This window comes from Solea senegalensis, unplaced genomic scaffold (genome assembly GCF_019176455.1).
Source record: "Solea senegalensis isolate Sse05_10M unplaced genomic scaffold, IFAPA_SoseM_1 scf7180000017005, whole genome shotgun sequence".
Lineage (NCBI taxonomy): Eukaryota > Metazoa > Chordata > Actinopteri > Pleuronectiformes > Soleidae > Solea > Solea senegalensis.
The window spans coordinates 1-8,618 of NW_025322190.1; the positions used below are offsets into that span (position 1 = coordinate 1).

The window sequence follows — 8,618 nt, forward strand, 5'->3', positions numbered from 1 at the left end:
AAACATGCAGTCAAATCTGGGCGGTTTATTGGCCGACTAAGCAAAAACGTTGAAGGAAGGCCGTCCAAAGGGGGCCGGCCGGCCGGCCGACCGAGACTGTGGTGACTCCGGCGGATAGACTCCTCGGCTGCTCTCCAGGACAGGGGCTACGTTGACTCTGGTTTCTCTTCAAAATGCACAAGTCTTTCGCCTTTACTAAAGACTTCCGTGGAGAGGGACGTTCAAGAGTTTAAGTTATTTTTGGTGGGCTTTGCTGTAAGGCTGCGCCCTTTGAGTGTGTCAAATGTCAAGCAGCTGTCTGTCAAGGCTCAGAGGTGCACTTAGGTCAACCTTGGGGCGGCGGTGATCAGCAGCAGCAGCCTTTGTTATGCGCCCTTAAAAACATGGCACCACAACAACTGACTTGTGTGCCAAGATCTTGGGTTGGCCCCAGACACCTGTGGGCCATCGCTTCTCGGCCCTTTGGCTAAGATCAAGTGTAGTATCTGTTCTTATCAGTTTAATATCTGATATGTCCTCTATATGGGGATTAAATATTAAATGCATTTTTGAGCAGTGGGAGGTGAAAACTGGGGCTTGCTCTCTTCACTCCTTGCATTGACCTGGTATTGCAGTGCAGAGACGGTGCACATTCTCTTTTTCTGAAAGCCATGAAAGCTAAACTAAGAAAGACATCAACCCGTGCCGCAATGCGTCGAATTTAATTCTTGAGCCCACATGTTTCTTGTAAAGGAAGCAGCAGCAGCAGCGAAGCGTAAAGCTTACAGCACCTGGTATTTCCCCAGGCGGTCTCCCATCAAGTACTAAGCCGGCCGACCCTGCTTAGCTTCCGAGATCAGACGAGATCAGCGGGCGTGCTCAGAATTGGTATGGCTGAGGGGATGGCGACAGAGAGTGCCTTTATGGACTAGGCAAGGCCCCTGCTCGTGGAGGGGCATGTTTCTTGTAAGGAAGCAGCAGTGTAAAAGCGTGCAGCGGTGTAAAAGCTTACGGCACCTGGTATTCCCAGGCGGTCTCCCATCCAAGTACTAACCAGGCCCGACCCTGCTTGGCTTCCGAGATCAGACGAGATCGGGCGTGCTCAGGGTGGTATGGCCGTAAGCCGGGGGTTGGGGACACAGACTGCTTTTATGGACTGGGCAAGGCCCCCTGCGCGTGGCGGGGCTCAAAAGTCAGCCTTTCGGACACACTGCACTTCAGCCTTTATCTCCACCACATGCTACACTCTAGTCCAGTATCGGGAAGCGACACCGAGATGGGCAAGCGGCTGTTGGTGCCGTCATGTCCAGTTGTTGCTGAATCTATAGGAAACGACAGCCAGGTATGCCAGTAAAAAAGGTGGAGTGTTTCCTCTCCAATGTGTGCTGGAGGTTGAAGTTGAACATAGCACAGCATTAACGAGCAACTGAGTCAAGGCATTGGCCTCTGGGATTATTCATTTCCAGCACCATCAGCCAAAGAGCTGTGTCTGGCAAGAGCCACCCGGTGTTTGGCGAGTACACCTCATACTTACCTGGCAGGGGAGATACCCTGATCAAGAAGGCGGTTCACAGGGCGAGCTCAGCCATTGCACTCCGGCTGTGTTGACCCCTGCAAATTCCCCAAAGCGTGGGAGTCTTGATGCATAATTTTTTACTTCTAATTAGAGATTTTCGTCGCTTTCCCCGATATGCGTTGTAAGCAAAGGTCAGCCAGTTCGCGTTGTGTGCCCATCTCCAAACTTCTCTCCGTCGCTTGCGGGCAACATCCCCAGTCTTTCAAGTTGCTGGGAGGGCGTGATGGTTGTGGGTGTTGTCTTTCAGCTCAAGCAAATGTCCGCGCTCGCTTTCGGCTTTTGGCAGAGAACTTCGATTGGAGATGGATCCATGGCCATCTCATGCCAGGGTTAATACTTTGGCGCTTACTCTGTTCACTCGTGCGATGACCTGATGTTGTGCCAGGAGCAACTCACCATTTCAGAAGCCCGGATGAGGTGGGAAATGGCCCGGCAGTTTGTACTGCTCAGTGTGACCCGGAGCTGCTTTGCTCATGCACTCCCGTCTACCACTAAATGTTGGAGGTGTGCCAGTGAGCGAGGAATGTGCCACAGCCTCAGCGACTGATAGAAAACTGCAGCGCACAACCGACAGTAGGAAAGCGCTTCCAAACATGCAGTCAAATCTGGGCAGTTTATTGGCCGACTAAGCAAAAACGTTGAAGGAAGGCCGTCCCAAGGTGGCCGGCCGGCCGACCGAGACTGTTGTGACTCCGGCGGATAGACTCCTCGGCTGCTCTCCAGGACAGGGGCTACGTTGACTCTGGTTTCTCTTCAAAATGCACAAGTCTTTCGCCTTTTACTAAAGACTTCCGTGGAGAGGGACGTTCAAGAGTTTAAGTTATTTTGGTGGGCTTTGCTGTAAGGCTGCGCCCTTTGAGTGTGTCAAATGTCAAGCAGCTGTCTGTCAAGGCTCAGAGGTGCACTTAGGTCAACCTTGGGGCGGAGGTGATCAGCAGCAGCAGCCTGTGTTATGCGCCCTTAAAAACATGGCACCACAACAACTGACTTGTGTGCCAAGATCTTGGGTTGGCCCCAGACACCTGGGGGCCATCGCTTCTCGGCCTTTTGGCTAAGATCAAGTGTAGTATCTGTTCTTATCAGTTTAATATCTGATATGTCCTCTATATGGGGATTAAATATTAAATGCATTTTTGAGCAGTGGGAGGTGAAAACTGGGGCTTGCTCTCTTCACTCCTTGCATTGACCTGGTATTGCAGTGCCACCAGGAACGGTGCACCATTCTCTTTTTTCTGTGAAAAGCAAAGCGAAGCGAAGCTGAAACCAGAAAGACATCAACCCGTGCCTGTGCGTCAATTTAATTGCGAGCCCATGTTTCTTGTAAGGAAGCAGCAGCAGCAGCAGCAGCGTAAAAGCTTACAGCACCTGGTATTCCCAGGCGGTCTCCCATCCAAGTACTAACCCGGCCCGACCCTGCTTAGCTTCCGAGATCAGACGAGATCGGGCGTGCTCAGGGTGGTATGGCCGTAAGCTGAGGGGCTGGCGACAGAGAGTGCCTTTACGGACTAGGCAAGGCCCCTGCTCGTGGAGGGGCATGTTTCTTGTGAAGCAGCAGTGTAAAAGCGTGCAGCGGTGTAACAGCTTACAGCACCTGGTATTCCCAGGCGGTCTCCCATCCAAGTACTAACCAGGCCCGACCCTGCTTGGCTTCCGAGATCAGACGAGATCGGGCGTGCTCAGGGTGGTATGGCCGTAAGCCGGGGGGTTGGGGACACAGACTGCTTTCATGGACTGGGCAAGGCCCCCTGCGCGTGGCGGGGCTCAAAAGTCAGCCTTTCGGACACACTGCACTTCAGCCTTTATCTCCACCACATGCTACACTCTAGTCCAGTATCGGGAAGCGACACCGAGATGGGCAAGCGGCTGTTGGTGCCGTCATGTCCAGTTGTTGCTGAATCTATAGGAAACGACAGCCAGGTATGCCAGTAAAAAAGGTCGAGTGTTTCCTCTCCAATGTGTGCTGGAGGTTGAAGTTGAACATAGCACAGCATTAACGAGCAACTGAGTCAAGGCATTGGCCTCTGGGATTATTCATTTCAGCACCATCAGCCAAAGAGCTGTGTCTGGCAAGAGCCACCCGGTGTTTGGCGAGTACACCTCATACTTACCTGGCAGGGGAGATACCATGATCAAGAAGGCGGTTCACCTAGGGCGAGGCTCAGCCATTGCACTCCGGCTGTGTTGACCCCTGCAAATTCCCCAAACGTGGGAGTCTTGACTGCATAATTTTAACTACAGTGGGGTGTAGCGTCCGCTCCCGGTGATGTGGTGTAAGCAAAGGTCAGCGCCGGGGTTTAGCGTTGGTAGGCGCCCATCTCCAAGCCGCCAATCGCTTGCGCGGCGCCTTCCCCCAGCTTTCAAGTTGCTGGAGGCGTGATGGTTGTGGGTGTTGTCTTTTTAGCTCAAAAGCAAATGTCAGCTCCCTTTCCCAGCTCTTTGTGAAGAACTTCAGGTGTTGGAGATGGATCATAGCCATGTGCCAAGGGTTAACTCCACTTTGGCGCTTGCTTTCTGTTCACTCCGTGCAGTGACCTGATGTTGAAGTGATGCCAGGAGCAGCGCTCACCATTCGACCGGATAGGGGTGGGAAATGGCCGGTTTTTATGCTGCTCAGGTGTGACCTGAAGACTTCCGCTTCATCCATGCACTCACGTCTACCACTAAATGTTGGAGGTGTGCCAGTGAGCGAGGAATGTGCCCCAGCCTCAGCGACTGATAGAAAACTGCAGCGCACAACCGACAGTAGGAAAGCTTCAAACGTACCCGGAATAAATCTGGTTATTGGCGGAGCTAAACCGCGTTAGAGGAAGGCGGATCCCAAGGTGGCGGCGACGACGACGAGACACAATGGTGACTCCGGCGGATAGACTCCTCGGCTGCTCTCCAGGACAGGGGCTACGTTGACTCTGGTTTCTCTTCAAAATGCACAAGTCTTTCGCCTTTTACTAAAGACTTCCGTGGAGAGGGGCGTTCAAGAGTTTAAGTTATTTTTGGTGGGCTTTGCTGTAAGGCTGCGCCCTTTGAGTGTGTCAAATGTCAAGCAGCTGTCTGTCAAGGCTCAGAGGTGCACTTAGGTCAACCTTGGGGCGGGGGTGATCAGCAGCAGCAGCCTTTGTTATGCGCCCTTAAAAACATGGCACCACAACAACTGACTTGTGTGCCAAGATCTTGGGTTGGCCCCAGACACCTGTGGGCCATCGCTTCTCGGCCTTTTGGCTAAGATCAAGTGTAGTATCTGTTCTTATCAGTTTTATATCTGATATGTCCTCTATATGGGGATTAAATATTAAATGCATTTTTGAGCAGTGGGAGGTGAAAACTGGGGCTTGCTCTCTTCACTCCTTGCATTGACCTGGTATTGCAGTGCCACCAGGAACGGTGCACCATTCTCTTTTTTCTGTGAAAAGCAAAGCGAAGCTGAAACCAGAAAGACATCAACCCGTGCCGGTGCGTCAATTTAATTGCGAGCCCATGTTTCTTGTAAGGAAGCAGCAGCAGCAGCGTAAAAGCTTGCAGCACCTGGTATTCCCAGGCGGTCTCCCATCCAAGTACTAACCCGGCCCGACCCTGCTTAGCTTCGAGATCAGAGCGAGATCGAGGAAGGTACTCAGATTAGTATGTGGCAGAGGGGCTACCGGCGACAGGGGAGTGCCTTTATGGACTAGGCAAGGCCCCTGCTGGGTGGAGGGGCATGTTTCTTGTAAGGGAAGCAGCAGTGTAAAGATTGCAGCGATTGTAAAGCCCACCGCACCTGGTAATGCCAGGGTCTCCCATCCAAGTACTAACCCGGCCCGACCCTGCTTTGCTTCCGAGATCAGACGAGATCAGGCGTGCTCAGGGTGGTATGGCCGTAAGCCGGGCGGTTGGGGACACAGACTGCTTTTATGGACTGGGCAAGGCCCCCTGCGCGTGGCGGGGCTCAAAAGTCAACCTTTCGGACACACTGCACTTCAGCCTTTATCTCCACCACATGCTACACTCTAGTCCAGTATCGGGAAGCGACACCGAGATGGGCAAGCGGCTGTTGGTGCCGTCATGTCCAGTTGTTGCTGAATCTATAGGAAACGACAGCCAGGTAGGCCAGTAAAAAAGGTCGAGTGTTTCCTCTCCAATGTGTGCTGGAGGTTGAAGTTGAACATAGCACAGCATTAACGAGCAACTGAGTCAAGGCATTGGCCTCTGGGATTATTCATTTCAGCACCATCAGCCAAAGAGCTGTGTCTGGCAAGAGCCACCCGGTGTTTGGCGAGTACACCTCATACTTACCTGGCAGGGGAGATACCATGATCAAGAAGGCGGTTCACCTAGGGCGAGGCTCAGCCATTGCACTCCGGCTGTGTTGACCCCTGCAAATTCCCCAAACGTGGGAGTCTTGACTGCATAATTTTTGCTAGTGGGGTGCTGCGTCCGCGCTTTCCCCCGATGATGTCGTTGTAAGCAAAGGTCAGCCGCCCGAAGTTCAACGTTGTGTGCCCATCTCCAAACTTCTCCCGTCCTTGCGGCGCAACTTCCCCAGTCTTTCCAAGTTGCTGGGAAGCGTGATGTGGTTGTGGTGGCGTCTTTAGCTCAAAGCAGTAATGCGGCTCCTTTCCCGCGTGCGCTGTAGAAGAACTTCGATTGTTGGAGATGGATCCATGGCCATCATGCCAAGGAGGGTTAATACTTTGAAACGCTCTGTTCACTATAGGTGGTGACCTGATGTTGAAGTGATGCCAGGAGCAGCTCACCATTTCAGAAGCCCGGATGAGGTGGGAAATGGCCCGGCAGTTGGTACTGCTCAGTGTGACACGGAGCTGCTTTGCTCATGCACTCACGTCTACCACTAAATGTTGGAGGTGTGCCAGTGAGCGAGGAATGTGCCACAGCCTCAGCGACTGATAGAAAACTGCAGCGCACAACCGACAGTAGGAAAGCGCTTCCAAACATGCAGTCAAATCTGGTCGGTTTATTGGCCGACTAAGCAAAAACGTTGAAGGAAGGCCGTCCCAAGGTGGCCGGCCGGCCGGCCGACCGAGACTGTGGTGACTCCGGCGGATAGACTCCTCGGCTGCTCTCCAGGACGGGGCCTGCGTTGACTCTGGTTTCTCTTCAAAATGCACAAGTCTTTTACCATGCCTAAAGACTTCACGTGGAGGAGGAGACGTTCAAGAGTTTAAGTTATTTTTTGGTGGGCTTTGCTGTAAGGCTGCGCCCTTTGAGTGTGTCAAATGTCAAGCAGCTGTCTGTCAAGGCTCAGAGGTGCACTTAGGTCAACCTTGGGGCGGAGGTGATAAGCAGCAGCAGCCTTTGTTATGCGCCCTTAAAAACATGGCACCACAACAACTGACTTGTGTGCCAAGATCTTGGGTTGGCCCCAGACACCTGTGGGCCATCGCTTCTCGGCCTTTTGGCTAAGATCACGTGTAGTATCTGTTCTTATCAGTTTAATATCTGATATGTCCTCTATATGGGGATTAAATATTAAATGCATTTTTGAGCAGGGGGAGGTGAAAACTGGGGCTTGCTCTCTTCACTCCTTGCATTGACCTTGTATTGCAGTGCCACCAGGAACGGTGCACCATTCTCTTTTTTCTGTGAAAAGCAAAGCGAAGCTGAAACCAGAAAGACATCAACCCGTGCCTGTGCGTCAATTTAATTGTGAGCCCATGTTTCTTGTAAGGAAGCAGCAGCAGCAGCGTAAAAGCTTACAGCACCTGGTATTCCCAGGCGGTCTCCCATCCAAGTACTAACCCGGCCGGACCCTGCTTAGCTTCCAAGATCAGACGAGATCGGGCGTGCTCAGGGTGGTATGGCCGTAAGCCGAGGGGCTGGCGACAGAGAGTGCCTTTATGGACTAGGCAAGGCCCCTGCTCGTGGAGGGGCATGTTTCTTGTAAGGAAGCAGCAGTGTAAAAGCGTGCAGCGGTGTAAAAGCTTACAGCACCTGGTAATCCCAGGCAGTCTCCCATCCAAGTACTAACCAGGCCCGACCCTGCTTGGCTTCCGAGATCAGACGAGATCGGGCGTGCTCAGGGTGGTATGGCCGTAAGCCGGGGGGTTGGGGACACAGACTGCTTTTATGGACTGGGCAAGGCCCCCTGCGCGTGGCGGGGCTCAAAGTCAGCCTTTCGGACACACTGCACTTCAGCCTTTATCTCCACCACATGCTACACTCTAGTCCAGTATCGGGAAGCGACACCGAGATGGGCAAGCGGCTGTTGGTGCTGTCATGTCCAGTTGTTGCTGAATCTATAGGAAACGACAGCCAGGTATGCCAGTAAAAAAGGTCGAGTGTTTCCTCTCCAATGTGTGCTGGAGGTTGAAGTTGAACATAGCACAGCATTAACGAGCAACTGAGTCAAGGCATTGGCCTCTGGGATTATTCATTTCCAGCACCATCAGCCAAGAGCTGTGTCTGGCAAGAGCCACCCGGTGTTTGGCGAGTACACCTCATACTTACCTGGCAGGGGAGATACCATGATCCAGCAGGCGGTTCACCCAGGGCGAGGCTCAGCCATTGCACTCCGGCTGTGTTGACCCCTGCAAATTCCCCAAACGTGGGAGTCTTGACTGCATAATTTTTGCTAGTGGGGTGCTGCGTCCGCGCTTTCCCCCGATGATGTCGTTGTAAGCAAAGGTCAGCCGCCCGAAGTTCAACGTTGTGTGCCCATCTCCAAACTTCTCACGTCCTTGCGGCGCAACTTCCCCAGTCTTTCCAAGTTGCTAGTAACGTGATGGTTGTGGGTGTTGTCTTTTAGCTCAAAGCAAATGTCACGCTCCCTTTCCCAACTCTTTGTAGAAGAACTCGATTGTTGGAGATGGATCCATGGCCATCATGCCAAGGGTTAATACTTTGGCGCTTGCTCTGTTCACTCCGTGCAGTGACCTGATGTTGAAGTGATGCCAGGAGCAACTCACCATTTCAGAAGCCCGGATGAGGTGGGAAATGGCCCGGCAGTTTGTACTGCTCAGTGTGACACGGAGCTGCTTTGCTCATGCACTCACGTCTACCACTAAATGTTGGAGGTGTGCCAGTGAGCGAGGAATGTGCCACAACCTCAGCGACTGATAGAAAACTGCAGCGC

The 8,618-nt window shown here is 52.7% G+C and overlaps 17 non-coding genes and 1 pseudogene across 17 annotated transcripts; 12 read left to right on the forward strand and 6 right to left on the reverse strand.

Annotated features, from left to right (window-relative positions):
- The first annotated feature begins 152 nt into the window (after positions 1-152).
- Positions 153-264, forward strand: LOC122763717. Its single transcript, XR_006359325.1, has one exon. It is a non-coding gene; the product is annotated as a U5 spliceosomal RNA (small nuclear RNA).
- A 182-nt stretch (positions 265-446) lies between these two features.
- LOC122763714 lies at positions 447-635 on the forward strand. The gene has a single exon (XR_006359322.1). It is a non-coding gene; the product is annotated as a U2 spliceosomal RNA (small nuclear RNA).
- Positions 636-984: 349 nt separating this feature from the next.
- LOC122763713 lies at positions 985-1,103 on the reverse strand. Its single transcript, XR_006359321.1, has one exon. It is a non-coding gene; the product is annotated as a 5S ribosomal RNA (ribosomal RNA).
- Positions 1,104-1,505: 402 nt separating this feature from the next.
- On the forward strand, positions 1,506-1,663 carry LOC122763709. The gene has a single exon (XR_006359317.1). It is a non-coding gene; the product is annotated as a U1 spliceosomal RNA (small nuclear RNA).
- A 629-nt stretch (positions 1,664-2,292) lies between these two features.
- LOC122763716 lies at positions 2,293-2,403 on the forward strand. Its single transcript, XR_006359324.1, has one exon. It is a non-coding gene; the product is annotated as a U5 spliceosomal RNA (small nuclear RNA).
- Positions 2,404-2,586: 183 nt separating this feature from the next.
- On the forward strand, positions 2,587-2,779 carry LOC122763710. Its single transcript, XR_006359318.1, has one exon. It is a non-coding gene; the product is annotated as a U2 spliceosomal RNA (small nuclear RNA).
- A 129-nt stretch (positions 2,780-2,908) lies between these two features.
- Positions 2,909-3,027, reverse strand: LOC122763703. The gene has a single exon (XR_006359313.1). It is a non-coding gene; the product is annotated as a 5S ribosomal RNA (ribosomal RNA).
- Positions 3,028-3,134: 107 nt separating this feature from the next.
- On the reverse strand, positions 3,135-3,253 carry LOC122763719. The gene has a single exon (XR_006359327.1). It is a non-coding gene; the product is annotated as a 5S ribosomal RNA (ribosomal RNA).
- Positions 3,254-3,655: 402 nt separating this feature from the next.
- On the forward strand, positions 3,656-3,817 carry LOC122763708. The gene has a single exon (XR_006359316.1). It is a non-coding gene; the product is annotated as a U1 spliceosomal RNA (small nuclear RNA).
- A 639-nt stretch (positions 3,818-4,456) lies between these two features.
- LOC122763715 lies at positions 4,457-4,569 on the forward strand. Its single transcript, XR_006359323.1, has one exon. It is a non-coding gene; the product is annotated as a U5 spliceosomal RNA (small nuclear RNA).
- Positions 4,570-4,751: 182 nt separating this feature from the next.
- LOC122763711 lies at positions 4,752-4,944 on the forward strand. The gene has a single exon (XR_006359319.1). It is a non-coding gene; the product is annotated as a U2 spliceosomal RNA (small nuclear RNA).
- A 350-nt stretch (positions 4,945-5,294) lies between these two features.
- On the reverse strand, positions 5,295-5,411 carry LOC122763704 (annotated as a pseudogene).
- Positions 5,412-5,813: 402 nt separating this feature from the next.
- LOC122763705 lies at positions 5,814-5,977 on the forward strand. The gene has a single exon (XR_006359314.1). It is a non-coding gene; the product is annotated as a U1 spliceosomal RNA (small nuclear RNA).
- Positions 5,978-6,628: 651 nt separating this feature from the next.
- Positions 6,629-6,743, forward strand: LOC122763718. The gene has a single exon (XR_006359326.1). It is a non-coding gene; the product is annotated as a U5 spliceosomal RNA (small nuclear RNA).
- Positions 6,744-6,925: 182 nt separating this feature from the next.
- On the forward strand, positions 6,926-7,118 carry LOC122763712. Its single transcript, XR_006359320.1, has one exon. It is a non-coding gene; the product is annotated as a U2 spliceosomal RNA (small nuclear RNA).
- A 118-nt stretch (positions 7,119-7,236) lies between these two features.
- On the reverse strand, positions 7,237-7,355 carry LOC122763720. Its single transcript, XR_006359328.1, has one exon. It is a non-coding gene; the product is annotated as a 5S ribosomal RNA (ribosomal RNA).
- A 110-nt stretch (positions 7,356-7,465) lies between these two features.
- On the reverse strand, positions 7,466-7,584 carry LOC122763721. Its single transcript, XR_006359329.1, has one exon. It is a non-coding gene; the product is annotated as a 5S ribosomal RNA (ribosomal RNA).
- A 401-nt stretch (positions 7,585-7,985) lies between these two features.
- LOC122763707 lies at positions 7,986-8,149 on the forward strand. The gene has a single exon (XR_006359315.1). It is a non-coding gene; the product is annotated as a U1 spliceosomal RNA (small nuclear RNA).
- The last annotated feature ends 469 nt before the right edge of the window (positions 8,150-8,618 follow it).